The sequence below is a fragment of the Equus caballus genome, chromosome 12 (genome assembly GCF_041296265.1).
Source record: "Equus caballus isolate H_3958 breed thoroughbred chromosome 12, TB-T2T, whole genome shotgun sequence".
Taxonomy (NCBI): Eukaryota; Metazoa; Chordata; class Mammalia; order Perissodactyla; family Equidae; genus Equus; species Equus caballus.
In genome coordinates, this window is record NC_091695.1 from 14,061,235 (window position 1) to 14,075,425 (window position 14,191).

Genomic DNA, 14,191 nt, shown 5'->3' on the forward strand with positions numbered 1-14,191 from the left:
CCTTAAATGACACGTTAGACCAGATGGACTTAGTAGATATATAGAACAGTCCATCCCAAAATCGCAGAATACAAATTCTTTTCAAATGCACGTGGGACCATCTCCAGGATTGATCACATATTAGGACACAAAACAAGTTTCAATAAATTTAAGAAGATTGAAATAATACCAAGCATCTTTTCTAACCACAAAAGTATGAAACTAAAAACCAACTACAAGAAGAAAACCAGAAAAGCCACAAAAATGTGGAGAGCAAACAAAATGCTACTGAATAACGACTGGGTCAATGAAGAAATAAAAGGAGAAACCAAAAATACCTGGAGAAAAATGAAAATGAAAATAAGACATGCCAAAATCTATGGGATACAGAAAAAGCAGTTCTAAGAGGGAAGTTTATAGCAATTCAGGCCTACCACAACAAACAAGAAAAATCGCAAATAATCTAACAGTGCAGCTAAACAAACTGGAAAAAGAAGAACAAACAAAGCCCAAAATCAGAAGAAGGAAGGAAATAATAAAAATCGGAGCAGAAATAAACAAAATAGAGACTGAAATAACAATAGGAAAAAATCAATGAAACCAAGAGCTGGTTCTTTGAAAAGATAAACAAAATTGACAAACCCTTAGCTACACTCACCAGGAAAAAGGAGAGAAGGCTCATATAATTAAAATCAGAAATGAAAGAGGAGAAACTACAATGGACACCTCAGAAATACGAAAGAGTATAAGAGAATACTATGAAAAGCTATACACCAACAGATTGGATAATCTAGAAGAAATGGATAAATTCTTTGAATCATACAACCTTCCAAAACTGAATCAAGAAAAAGTAGAGAATTTGAATAGACTAATCACCAGTAAAGAGATTGAAACAGTAATCAAAAACTTCCCAAAAAATAAAAGTCCAGGACCAGATGGCTTCCCTGGTGAATTCCACCAAACATTCAAAAAAGACTTAACACCTATCCTTCTCAAACTCTTCCAAAAAGTTGAAGAGGAGGGGAAGCTTCCTAATTCATTCTACAAAGCCAACATTATCCTGAAACCAAAACCAGACAAGGACAACACCAAAAAAGAAAATTACAGACCAATATCACTGATGAACATTGATGCAAAAATCCTCAAAAAAAATACTAGCAAATCAAATACAACAATACATTAAAAAGGTCATACACCATGATCAAGTGGGACTCATTCCAGGGATGCAAGCATGGTTCAACATCCACAAATCAACCAATGTGATACACCACATTAACAAAATGAAGAATAAAAATCACATGATCATCTCAATAGATGCAGAGAAAACATTTGACAAGGTACAGCTTCCATTTATGATAAAAACTCTGAATGAATAAAATGCGTATATAAGGAAGGTACCTCAACATAATAAAGACCATATATGACAAATCCACAGCTAATGTCATTCTCAGTGGAGAAAAACTGAAAGCTATCCCTCTAAGAACAGGAACCAGACAAGGATGCCCACTTTCACCACTCTTATTTAACATAGTATTGGAAGTCCTAGACAGAGCAATCAGGCAAGAAAAAGCAATGAAAGGGATCAAAAATGGAAAGGAAGAAATGAAACTGTCACTACTTTCAGGTGACATGACTTTATACATAGAAAATCCTATAGAATCCACTAAAAAACTTTTAGAAATAATAAATGAATACAGTCAAGTTTCAGGATACAAAATCAACATACAAAAATCAGTTGAATTTCTATACACTAACGATGAAGTAGCAGAAAGAGAAATTAAGAATGCAATCCCATTTACAATTGCACCAAAAAGAATAAAATACCTAGGAGTAAACTTAACCAAAGAGGTGAAATATCTGTACACCAAAAACTATAAAACATTGTTGAAAGATGTTGAAGAAGGCACAAAGAAATGGAAAGATATTCCATGCTCTTGGATTGGAAGCATTAACATAGTTAAAGTGTCCATGTATCCTAAAGCAATCTATAGATTCAATGCAATCCTATCAAAGTTGTAACATTTTTCACAGAAATGGAACAAAGAATCCTAAATTTATATGGAACAACAAAAGACCCCAAATAGCCAAAGGAATCCTGAGGGAAAAGAACAAAGCTAGAGGTATCCCACTCCCTGATTTAAAAATATACTACAAAGCGGGCCGGCCCAGTAGCACAGCGGTTAGGCGTGCACGTTCTGCTTTGGTGGCCCAGGGTTCACCAGTTCAGATCCCGGGTGCAGACATGGCACCACTTGTCAAGCCATGCTGTGGTAAGCATCCAACATATAAAGTAGAGGAAGATGGGCACGGATGTTAGCTCAGGGCCAGTCTTCCTCAGCAAAAAGAGGAGGATTGGCAGCAGATGTTAGCTCAGGGCTAATCTTCCTCAAAAAAATATATATATATGTATATACTACAAAGCTATGGTAACCAAAACAGTATGGTACTGGCACAAAAACAGACACACACATCAATGGAACAGAATCGAGAGCCCAGAAATAAACTTACACATATATGAACAGACAATTTTCCACATGGGAGCCAAGAGCATACAATGGAGAAAACAGTCTCTTCAATAAATGGTGTTGGGAATACGGGATAGTCACATGCAAAAGAATGAAAGTAGACCATTATCTTACACCATGCACAAAAATCAACTAAATATGCATTAAAGACTTGAATGTAAGACCTGAAACCATAAAAACTTCTGGAAGAAAACATAGGCAGTACATTCTTTGACATCAGTCTTAGCGGCATTTTTTCAAATATCATGTCTGACCGGGCAAGGGAAACAACCGACAAAACAAACAAATGGGATTACATCAAACTAAAAGCCTTCTGCACAGCAAAGGAAACCATTAACAACATGAAAAGACCACCTAACAATTGGGAGAAGATATTTGCAAACCATTTATCAGATAAGGGGGTAATATCCAAAATATACAAAGAACTCATGCGTCTCAACAACAAAAAAACCAACAACCCAATTAAAAAATGGGCAAAAGATCTGAACAGAGATTTCTCCAAAGAAAATATATGGATGGCCAACAGGCATATGAAAAGATGTTCAAACATCCTTAACTATCAGGGAAATGCAAATCAAAACTACACGGAGAAACCATCTTACTCCAGTCAGAATGGCTATAATTAGCAAGACAGGAAACAACAAGTGTTGGAGAGGATGTGGAGAGAAGGGAACCCTTGTTCACTGCTGTTGGGAGTGCAAACTGGTGCAGCCACTATGGAAAAAATTATGGAGTTTCCTCAGAAAAATAAGAATAGATCTACCATATGATCCAGCTATCTCACTTCTGAGTATTTATCCAAAAAAATTTGAAAACACAAATGCATAAAGATACATGCACCCCTACCTTCATCGCAGCATTATTCACAATAGCCAAGACTTGGAAGTGACCTAGGTACCCATCAAGGGATGAATGGATAAAGAAGATGTGGGATACTACTCAGCCATAAGAAATTATGAAATCAAGCCATTTGTGATAATGTAGATGGACCTTTAGGGCATTATGCTAAGCGAAATAAGTCTAAGGGAGAAAGTCAAATACCATATGATCTCACTCATAATTTGAAGATAAAAACAACAAGCAAACACATAGCAACAGAGATTGGATTAGAGGTTACCAGAGGGGAAGTGGGGAGGGGGGAGCGCAAAAGGGATGATTAGGCACATGTGTGTGGTAATGGATTGTAATTAGTCTTTGGCTGGTGAACATGATGTAATCTACACAGAATTTGAAATATATTACGATGTACACCTGAAAGTTATGTAATGTTATAATCCAATGTTACTGCAATAAAAAGTATTAAAAACAAATAATTTGGTTTGAGGTTTAGGGGTTTCTCTCATATAATTCTCTTTAAACAGTTCATAGGTGGGAATTGTTTCTGTTGATATTATAGCGGAAGCTACACTGGACTCAAAATTAAAGACAACATGCTCACTATAGGGATATCTGATTCAAGGAAAGAGTTTGTAGTAGATGTTGTTGTAAGCAACCCAGATGCCTCTTCAGGATAAAGGTGCTCATTCCCTCAGCTCTAGGAGTGATGGCTGCTCAGAGCTCACAGTTGCTGCTTCCTCCAGAAATTGGCCCTCCCCCAGGGAGGTACCAATATCATTCTCTTCCTCTAGTAGGCTGCAATCAATGACTGGCCAATTTATTAGTAAAAAGGCCTGGGCCTCTTGCCTTAGCTTAGGACAACTCTCTAGGGCCATCCCAGCTCTAAAGCTCCTTGTGGTATCATCCAAGACATTTTTTTGTTACTGCATCATGGTTCAACTTCTCCCTCTGCTCAATTCTGCTTCCCTAACTCCTTTATAGATGTTGACCTTGAGGGCACTTCCCAGTAAATTTTTACACACACACTCAATCTCAGAGGTGTTTCCTAGGGAACTCAACCTACAGATCTACAATCAAAGAGGAGAAAACATATGAAAATATTAAAACAATTGAAATTGTTTTTGCCTGACTTAGAGAGAAGAGAGTTCTAACTTTTGAGCAGGCTTGCCAAGCTTGTTTAACAACAATATGCATAAACCAAAATGTGTATCTTAAGTCTTGAAATACAGGTGTGATTAAACAAAACATTTGATTTTTATCTAGCTGTCTAGCACCTTCATAACCTCCCATCACTGAAACCCGAGAAATCTGAACAGTTCTGAGTAACTGTTTTTTTCTTTTTCTCTCCCTGGCTTCTGTCAAGCCCTGGATGGAGAACCAAAAAAATTTAAGGAAAGTGCTCCAAAGCATAGGGTCTCCTGAGGCATAGGACCTGGAGTAGGGGCTCCACATGCCTGTGTCTAAAGGCAGCACAGGCTATGAGTGTCAGTTTAGGCCTATTAACTAGCTACAGAAGGAGGAACTATTCTTTTACGCTGATTGTTTCTATCTTCCCTTTTTTCCCCACTTCCTTATATCAAGAGCATGGTGGTAGCTAACATTTTAGGATTCAGATGGGATAAAGATTGAATTAACAGCATCTTATTGAAGTATGACTAAGTCCCCTGTGTAAAAGACATAAAATTTTTATACAAAATGAGGACAAGTGTAGACACTGAGAGGCATCAGGGTGGACTATCCTGAACACTCTCTGTTTGCACACCAGCTCCACTCTTCACTCTTATTCACCATACTGTATGTCTGTGAGGTGATTTTCATGGACGGCTTCAATGGGTTCTTCTACACTATGGTTCCTGACTAGGTTTAGCCAATGTGGTGTGCACCAACATGAGATCAGCATGAGAGGAGAGTGAGTCTGGTGTGTTTGCTCTCCTGGAACCTTCTTCATAGGCCTGTGTGTTGGCAATGACTGCATTGCTCTAAAGTCCACAGTTCCTGTCCATCAGCCCTCTCCTACAGCTACAACTCTCCCTCCTTTCTGTCTCCATCAGCCCAGAAGTAATACAGAATTTCAACTGTTGTTAGCCCCTGGTTCCTTCACCATTCCTTGTTGTCTTCCCTTGAGCCTGCTACTCTAGACTATCTAATGAGTTATCTTCATTTATCTCATCCAAGTGTGTGCAGTTTCCTCTCATATCCTTGACCAGTACAATCCCCATGGGTGCCTCATGATCATAAGATGCTACTCCACCTCCAGACTCACGTCAGCATTTCAGCTGGGAAGAGGAAGGAAGTGAAGAGCAGGAAATATTGGTATCTGTATCATGAAAGGAAACTTGTCCAGAAGTCCCCACCAGACTTACCTTTACATCACATTACCCAGAATTATGTCACGTGACTGTGTGCAGAATAATGCGTTTTCTGCTGCTGCTGTTGTGCGGAGTGTTTTAAAGACACCAGTTTGGTCCACTTAGTTGATACTGCTAGTCTTGTATATCCTTGCTGATAGTCTGTCTAGTTGTACTATCCATTATTGAGAGTAGGGCATTGAAGTCTCCAAATTTATTGTTGAATTATCTATTTCTTCCTTCAATTCTGTCAGTTTTTGCTTCAGGGACTTGGAGCTCTGTTGTTAGGTGCATATATGTTTATAGTTGATATCTATAATTGTTAAATCTAGTACTTTTTTTTGTCTCTAGTAAGACTAGTAAATCTAGTAAGATTCTTTATAAAGCTATTTTGTCTGATATTAATATTGCCAATCCAACTCTCTTATGGTTAGAGTATTCACGGTATATCTTTTTCCATCCTTTTACTCTTATTTGTGTGTTTAAATCTTAAGCATATCTGTGGTAGAAAGCATATAGTTGGATCTTGTTTTTTTATCTAGTCTGGGAATTTCTGCCTCTGGTTGGTTTGGAGTGTTTAATCTATTTATATTTAATGTTAGCTAAGTATTGATATGGTTGGGTTTATAACAGTTATTTTGCCATGTCTTCTTATGTTTCATATCCTTTTTCTCTGTTCTCCCCATATCACCCTCTTTTGTATTAAATATATGTTTTCTAGTATACCACTTCATCCCTTGGTTGATATTTTTTAGGTTTTTTAATTTAGTCATTACTCTATGAATTATAACCTGTATCTTAACTTATCATAATCTACTTCAGATTAATACTAACTAAATTCCAGAAAATGCAGAAACTTTGCTACAATATAGCTTCATTCTCTTCCTCTCTTTTGTGCTACTAATGTTATATTTATTACTGTATTTAAATCCAAAAATACAGTGTTATAATTATTGCTTTATGCAATTTTGTCTCTAAAGAATATCTTTAGAAGATATCTTTTGTAAATACCTTTTCTAAAGAGAAGAAAGGAGCAAAAACATATTTTTAGAGTCTTCTATATTAACCTGCATATTTATCATTTCCTGTACTCTTCATTTCTTCCTATGGATTCAAGATACCATCTTGTGCCATTTTCTTGCTCTAATATAGGTCCATTTCCTTCGCCTCTTTTGTGCTCTTATTGTAAAATATATTATATCTTTATAAGTTATAAGCCCAACAATACAATTTTATAATTTTTAATTTGTGTAATTATATTTTAAGTTAAGAGAAAAATATATATTCATGCTATCTTTTATAATTTCTTATGTAATTACTTTTATTGACACTCCTGAGTTTTTCATGTGGATCTGAGCTACCATGTGAGACCAGTTCCTAAAACACTTTAACTCCTTTAATTCCTTTAATATTTCTTTTAAAGCAGGTCTACTAACAATAAAATTTTCTCATTTTATCTGGGAATGTCTTTATTTTGCCTTCATGTTTAAGGATAGTTTTTCTGGATATAGAATTCTTGGCTGATTTTTTTCAGTTTTTCAAATATGTAATCTCCCTGCCCTTTGGCTTATGTCATTTCTCATGAGAAGTCATTTAGCTAGACTTGCCAAGAAAAAAAGAGAGGGGACTCAAATAAAATTAGAAATGAAAGAGAAGATATTGCAACTGACACCACGCAAATATAAAGGATCATAAGAAACTACTATCAACAATTACATGCCAACAAATCAGACAATTTATAAGAAATGAATAAATCTCTAGGAACATACAATCTACCAAAACTGAATCATGAAGAAATAGAAAATCTGAACAGACCGATTAAGAGTAAGGAGATTGAATCAGTAATCAAAAACCTCCCAATAAAGAAACAAACTAATTATCCATCAATGGTTGAATGGATAAACAAGAATGTAATATTATTTAGTCTTGAGAAAGAAGGTAATCCTGCCATTTGTGACAACATTGGTGGACTTTGAGGTCATTTTGCTAAATGACGTAAGTCAGAGTAAGAAAAATACTGCGTGGTATCACTTACATGTGGAATCTTAGAAAAAGTCAAACTCACAGAAACAAAGAGTAAAAAGTGGTTGCCAGAGGGCTGGCCCTGTGGCTGAGTGGTTAGTTTTGCGCACTCCGCTGCAGGCGGCCCAGTGTTTCTTCAGTTCGAATCCTGGGCGCAGACATGGCACTGCTCATCAAACCACGCTGAGGCAGCGTCCCACATGCCACAACTAGAAGGACCCACAACGAAGAATATACAACTATGTACCGGGGGACTTTGGGGAGAAAAAGGAAAAAAATAAAATCTTTAAAAAAAAAAAAAAAGTGGTTGCCAGGAGCTTGAGTGTAGGAGAATTAGGGAAAGGTTGTTAAAAGGGTACAAATTTTCAGCTATAAGATGAATAAGGTCTGAGGATTTAACGTGTAACATGGTGACTATAGATGATAACACTATATTGTATAATTGAAATTTGCTAAGACGGTAGGACCTAAATGTTCTCACCAAAAACAAATTACTTCAAAGATGAAGATATGAGGTTGTGAGGTGATGGATGTGTCAATTAACTAAATGGGGAATCCTTTCACAATGTATGTGTATATCAAATCACCATGATGTTCACTTTAAATATCTCACCATTTGATTTGTCCACTATACCTCAACAAAACTGAAATAAAAAATAGAAATAAAAAAAGAATAGTACTACGGACTGAATTGTGTCCTCCAAAAATTTGAATTCAAAATACCAATATGCTGGTATTTGGAGATGGGGTCTTGGGGGGCAATTAGGTTAGATGAGGTCATTAGGGTGAGGCCCTCATAATGGGATTAGCAGCTTTATAACAGGAAGAGAGAAAGAGTTCTCTCTGTGCCATGTGAGGACACAGCTGGAAGGCAGCCTTTGCAAGCCAGGGAGAGAGCACTCCCCAGGAAACCAAATCCACCAGCATCTTGACCTTGGACTTCCAGCCTCCAGAACAATAAGAAAAAATTCCTGTTGCTTAAGCCACATAGTCTGTGGTATTTTGCTATAGCAGCCTGAGCAGACTAATACAGATGAATACATCTAGATAGACTGATATTGAAAGAGCTCCATAATATATTAAGTAAAAAAAAAGTTGAAAAACTATGCATAACATAATACTATAAACATAAAAGATAATAACTTGTTGATTGAGTCCACATATTCTCAATTGTTTCCACTAACCCTCCAGATATTGGCCTCTATATATTTAGTAGAAAAAGTTCTCTGCTGCTACAAATATCACCAAGGGAAGAAAAAGGGCCAATTAGTTCTCTGTTCTGTGAGTTCAATGATCAGTCAGTCCTTTACTTTCTGGGGCCCGAGCCAAGCTCTATGGCATGAGGACAGACTTTGGAAACTAATTATACTCTAAGGAGCTGAGGCAAAGAGTTAGGAAAAGTTTGCAAAGGAGCAAATTAGTGTCATCCCTGGGGGGTTCTTCAGAGCTGCCTGAGAAATTCTTTCACCTCCTTGAGATTCTCAGGAGCTTCAGATAAGTAATTAAAGGTATGATCAGAGGCTGCAAGAACACATCCTCAGTAAATGTGCAAGTTGCTGATGAGCCAGAACTTGCAGTTGCAGACTGCTCCTGTGACTGTACTGGGACCAAAACCAGGACTCGACATCTCCCAGTACCTCTGTTATATCCATAAAACAAGACATTCAGGAGCAGCTGGGTCGCCATGCCAGTGCAGGAAAACAGAGGCCTTTTCTTTCCCAACTACTCCTTCCCCAGCCAGGTGGCTCTGGAAGGGAGGAGGATACCACCATTTATGGAATCTCTACCATGTGCCAGGCACCATGCTAAACACCTTATCCATTGGCCTGACCAGAACACCAATATCCACAGTTCTCTTCTTCCTGGGTACACAGCAAAATGCTATTTCCCAACCAATAGAATGTGGATAAAAATGATATATGTCGCTTCCAAACCTGGCTCATAGAAACTTCCCACACATTGTCTCTCTCCTCATTTGTTAGCTGGATGGTGACACTCAGGATGACCTTGAGAGGCTAAAGGTGGTGGAACCTGTACCAGCGTAGGTCCTTGAATGGTGGCAACCACACTAAACTGTGACATAGGTATAAAGGCATTGAGATCTGGGAGTTATTTATTATAACAGCAGTTAGTTCACCCAACTCATGCGATCTATTTCACCATCTGGAAAATACAAATTAAATCACATCTTTTATTTGCCCAACTAATGGCCCCTAGGCCACATCTGCCTTAATAGCAGAAGTCCATTATCTCTCACACACTTCTGGACCCTATATCCATCTCCAACCACCCAAGAACTTCTGAAGAATACTCAATCTATTGGACTCCTGCTTCCGAAGACCAAGTAGGAAGAAAATTAACAGTCTGACCAGGCATTGTCTTTGGTCATTGCCGCATCATCGGTCCTGCATAATCTGATGGGCATAGGTCTGCCACTCACTGCCGCAGTGCTGCTGCTGCAGGCCTAGACCCCTGCCGTGCCACGGCCAGACTCCAGATAAGAACTCCCAGGCCATAGTTCTGTTTGTTCACCCTCCCATGCTCAGCTATTGCTCCCCCAAAACACAATGGTCCAGGATGGCTGGATCCAGAGGGGCTTCCAGCCCCAGGCACATGCTGCAACATGCACTTCCCATATACGCCCCAATGCTGAACCTGCATCCCCAACACAGATACCCCATTCCCTCATGGGGGGCTCCCTCTTTAATATTCTTTTACACTGATGGATCATGGTCAATGTCACCCTGAACCAACAAAAAGGTTTCTTTAACTGCAAATCTCAGAGACCAAAAGTTAGGGAGTCTCAGCACTTTCCTTCCCAGAAAGCCTCTTGCTCTGTATGAAAATTGTGCATACCAAGGGGAGAGGCACTTTGTGCTCTGCCTCGGGAAAGACGTAATAATAATAGGCTCCTACACTCACGACATCTGCATTATTAAGTAGGGCACTCAACTTCTCAGAGCAAAGACATATACTCCAAGGGAACGTCCTGCCTCCGCCTATATAAAGAAGCAGCTAGCAGTTAACCATGAATTTTGCACACATTATTTCATTTACAGGTGTAAATGCTTTTATTATTCTCATCTTACAGAAGAAGAACGAGAGGCCCAAAGAGGTGGAGTGGCTTGTCTGCAGTATCACAGTTAGTAGCTGGTCAGCTAGGACACCAACCAGGTCCATCTGAGCCCAAAGCCAAAAGCAGTCTCTGACGCTCAGGAATCTGGGGGTGGCTTAGCCAGGTGGTTCTGGTTCAAGGTCCCCAGGAGGTTGCAGTCAAGCTGTCGGCCAGGCTGCAGTCATCTGAAGGCTTGCCTGGGACAATCTGCTTCCAAGATCACTTGGCTCTTAGCAGGAGGTTCAGTTTCTCAGCAGGTGGGCCTCTCATAGGGCTGAGAGAGAGAGAGAAGCTACAGAATCTTTTACAAACTAATCTCGGAAGCAACATACCACCACTTCTGCTGTATCCTGTTGGTCACACAGACAAAACCTGGTACAATGTGGGAAGGGACTACAGGGGGGTGTGAAGACCAGGAAGCAGTATCATTGGGCGCCATCTTGATAGTTGGAGACTACATAGGATTTTTTCTTCTTGTTTTTTCTTATCAAAATTTCCTAAATTTTTTTACTGTGAACATATTATATGATAAATTACAAGGGAAAAAGCTACCGACTGCTGGCAAGGGCACTTCCTTAGCCCTGTTGTTGATTTTTAGGCATCTTCTCTCAACACCTTGGTTCTTTTTCCAATCCTCTTTTCTCCATTGCCCTCTCGCAACCTCAAGGATTGTTTCCTCAGCACGGTCCTCTGGCACCATCTAGTGGCTACATTCAAAACTGCTGCGCGCACCCAACTGCTGCTCAACTCCTACAAGAAAGTGACTTTGATGGGGTGTAATGGGTAAAGCCTACGGTCTCATGTTTTTCTCAGAGCTTCCAGGGATCTTCCACGTTCGGCCCGGAAGGGAACTGTGAAATCCCAGAAGGGATGGGAGGGCTGTCAGAACTTTGGGGAGCAGTGCCTAAACCTCTATTCTCCCTGCCTCCTAAGCCTTCTGGTCCCCAGATGCCAACCAGCCTTCTACCCTGGCAGACCCACACACAGCCAGGGGCAAGAAGGTAGTCCCTTGTTTCCTCCAGCTTTATAGCTCAGAACCTAAGATCCAAAACTTAACTTTCGTTTTTAACAAACTGCTAGAAACAGGAGGTACTCCAAAAAAGTGAATTCACATTCTTTTTAAAGAACTTTGTAAAACTTAACAAATATATTTAAAAATATCATAGCTTATTTTTTGAGTCAAGGAGAAAAAAATGCTAAGGTTTAAATTAATTTTTTTTTTTTTTGCTGAGGAAACTTAGCCCTGATCTAACATCTATTGCCAATCTTCCTCTCTTTTTGCCTAAGGAAGACTGGCCCTGAGCTAACATCTGTACCAATCTTCCTCTATTTTGTATGTGGGTCACCACCACAGCATGGCTGATGAGTTGTGTACATCCACACCGGGGAACTGAACCCGTGAACCCAGGCCACCAAGGTGGAGTGCACTGAACTTTAACTACTATGCCATGGGGCAGGCTCTCTTAATTAACTATTCTTAATAAGTATGCCATATTCACTGAGAGAAATTAAAAAATTTAGGCAAGCAGAAACAAAGTAAAATCCCACCGTTATATTATTCTGGAGTTGTCTTTCTTTTATGCATTTTCCTAATTTTTAATGAGATTATTCTCTCCTTGTAGTTCTATAAATTGCTTTTCTCGTTTAAGCTTTACGTGTTCTAAGAGCACAGGTGATCTTTGGTTTTTATCTCCCACGAAGCCTCAGTTTCTTGGCTGTACCTGGCAGTCTTCATCAAACTAAGTGCTAGGAGCAGAAGACACTTGAATGTTGGGGCATTTTTCACGTTAGCCTGTTTTTTTAAAAAAGTCCACAGCTAACAACTTGCATCCTCTTGCCTCCCCCAAACCCATAGTGGATGCAGAAGACTCTGGGAGAACTTTGGCCTGAATCAGAGCATGAAGACTGTTGATCTGTTCCCCCAGCCCAAGTGATGGCTCTGAGCAGCAAGCCCAGCAGCGCTAACTACATCACGATCTTCAGCGAAGTCCTCGAGGGTACACGTGTGGGCAAAACCTGACTGTTTTCTTTCATGTGATAGATATCTCCAGGTTCTGCTCCTAATTTTCTGTGTTAAGAAATTGACTGTTTTAAATACAATCATCTACTGTTGAAAGCGATGACTAGGATCCAAGCATTGGAGTTGATTCAATTCCACTTCTACCAATTACTTGCTGTGAAGCTAAGTGTTTTAGTTATTGCCACAAAAATGCTACATAATAAATGACCCCAAAGTCATAGATTCTCAAGGAATAAATTATTGTCATGGACGTGCAGGTCAGCCAGGGGCCAGCTAACCTGGGCAGGGCTGGGCCAGGTGTCTCTGCTCCAAGGTAGAGCCCAGCTGGGCTTGGCTGGGACAGCTCTGCTCCACAGGTATTCATTCTGGGCCCAGGCTCATCGGGCAGCAGCTGCCCAGGGGAGCTTCCTTCCATGGCAGTGGTTGAGGTACAAGAGGGTGAACAAAACAAGCAAAGTTCCTTATGGTCTATGTTCAGAAATGGTACTGTCACTTCTGCCCACATCCACGGTCCAAAGCAAATTGCACAACCTTGTCTTGAGTCAAAGACAAGAAAGCTGGGGAGGGCATCTGCCCACCGTCATCATATACCTCCAATTCACCATCTCTCCATCTTTACTGCCACCAACCTCACCAAGTTACCATCGGTTATTTCCAAAACCATTGCTAAACCAGACCCTCTGACAGCTTTCCCTGTTTCCAGTCTTCCCTCCTACAATCCATTCCCCACACAGTGACCAGCACAGTCAAAACACTCCCTTTGGAAACCCTGATGGCCTCCCACTGCTCATAGACTAACGTCCCATCTCTTTACTGTGGCTTATGAAGCCTGACACGATCAGACCCCTGACTCCCTCTCTGGCTTCATACTGTGCTCTCAGCTCCCTCTCCAGCTATGCTCCAGGGACCGCAGTCTTCTGTTGTTCAAAAGGGCCAGACTCCTTCCTGCCTCAGGGTGTCGGCACACTCTGTCCCTTCTGTCCACTTCCTCCACGGCTGCCTTCTCATTCTAGCTGCAATGTGTCAGCAATACATGTTCAATTTTTTTTTTTTTAATTTCCTGTCTCTCCCATAGGCCCTTAAATTCCACAAGGACAGTGATCATGCCAGTCTTGTACACAAATGTACATACCCAGAGCCCACTGCCAGCCCACAGTAGGTGATCCATAAAAATTTAAATTGATAAATGAATAGCAACCACTTATTGGGTGTTTCATAGGTCCCAGGCAATATGCTGCATGTCTCAGCATATTATTGCATCAAAATTATAACCAAATTCATTTGTACAGAAAATTTACCTGTCACCTTGTTTCTTACTGAACTTACCCTCAAGCCCCCTCACTGC

At 39.9% G+C, this 14,191-nt stretch overlaps 1 long non-coding RNA gene across 2 annotated transcripts in view; it reads left to right on the forward strand.

Annotated features, from left to right (window-relative positions):
* The window catches only part of LOC138916619 (uncharacterized), an 89,079-nt gene extending 76,148 nt beyond the window's left edge, over nucleotides 1-12,931 (forward strand). For both annotated transcript variants that reach the window (XR_011423897.1, XR_011423896.1), the window contains one exon: nucleotides 12,682-12,931. This is a non-coding gene — a long non-coding RNA (uncharacterized lncRNA). The remainder of the gene's footprint in view (nucleotides 1-12,681) is intronic.
* The last annotated feature ends 1,260 nt before the right edge of the window (nucleotides 12,932-14,191 follow it).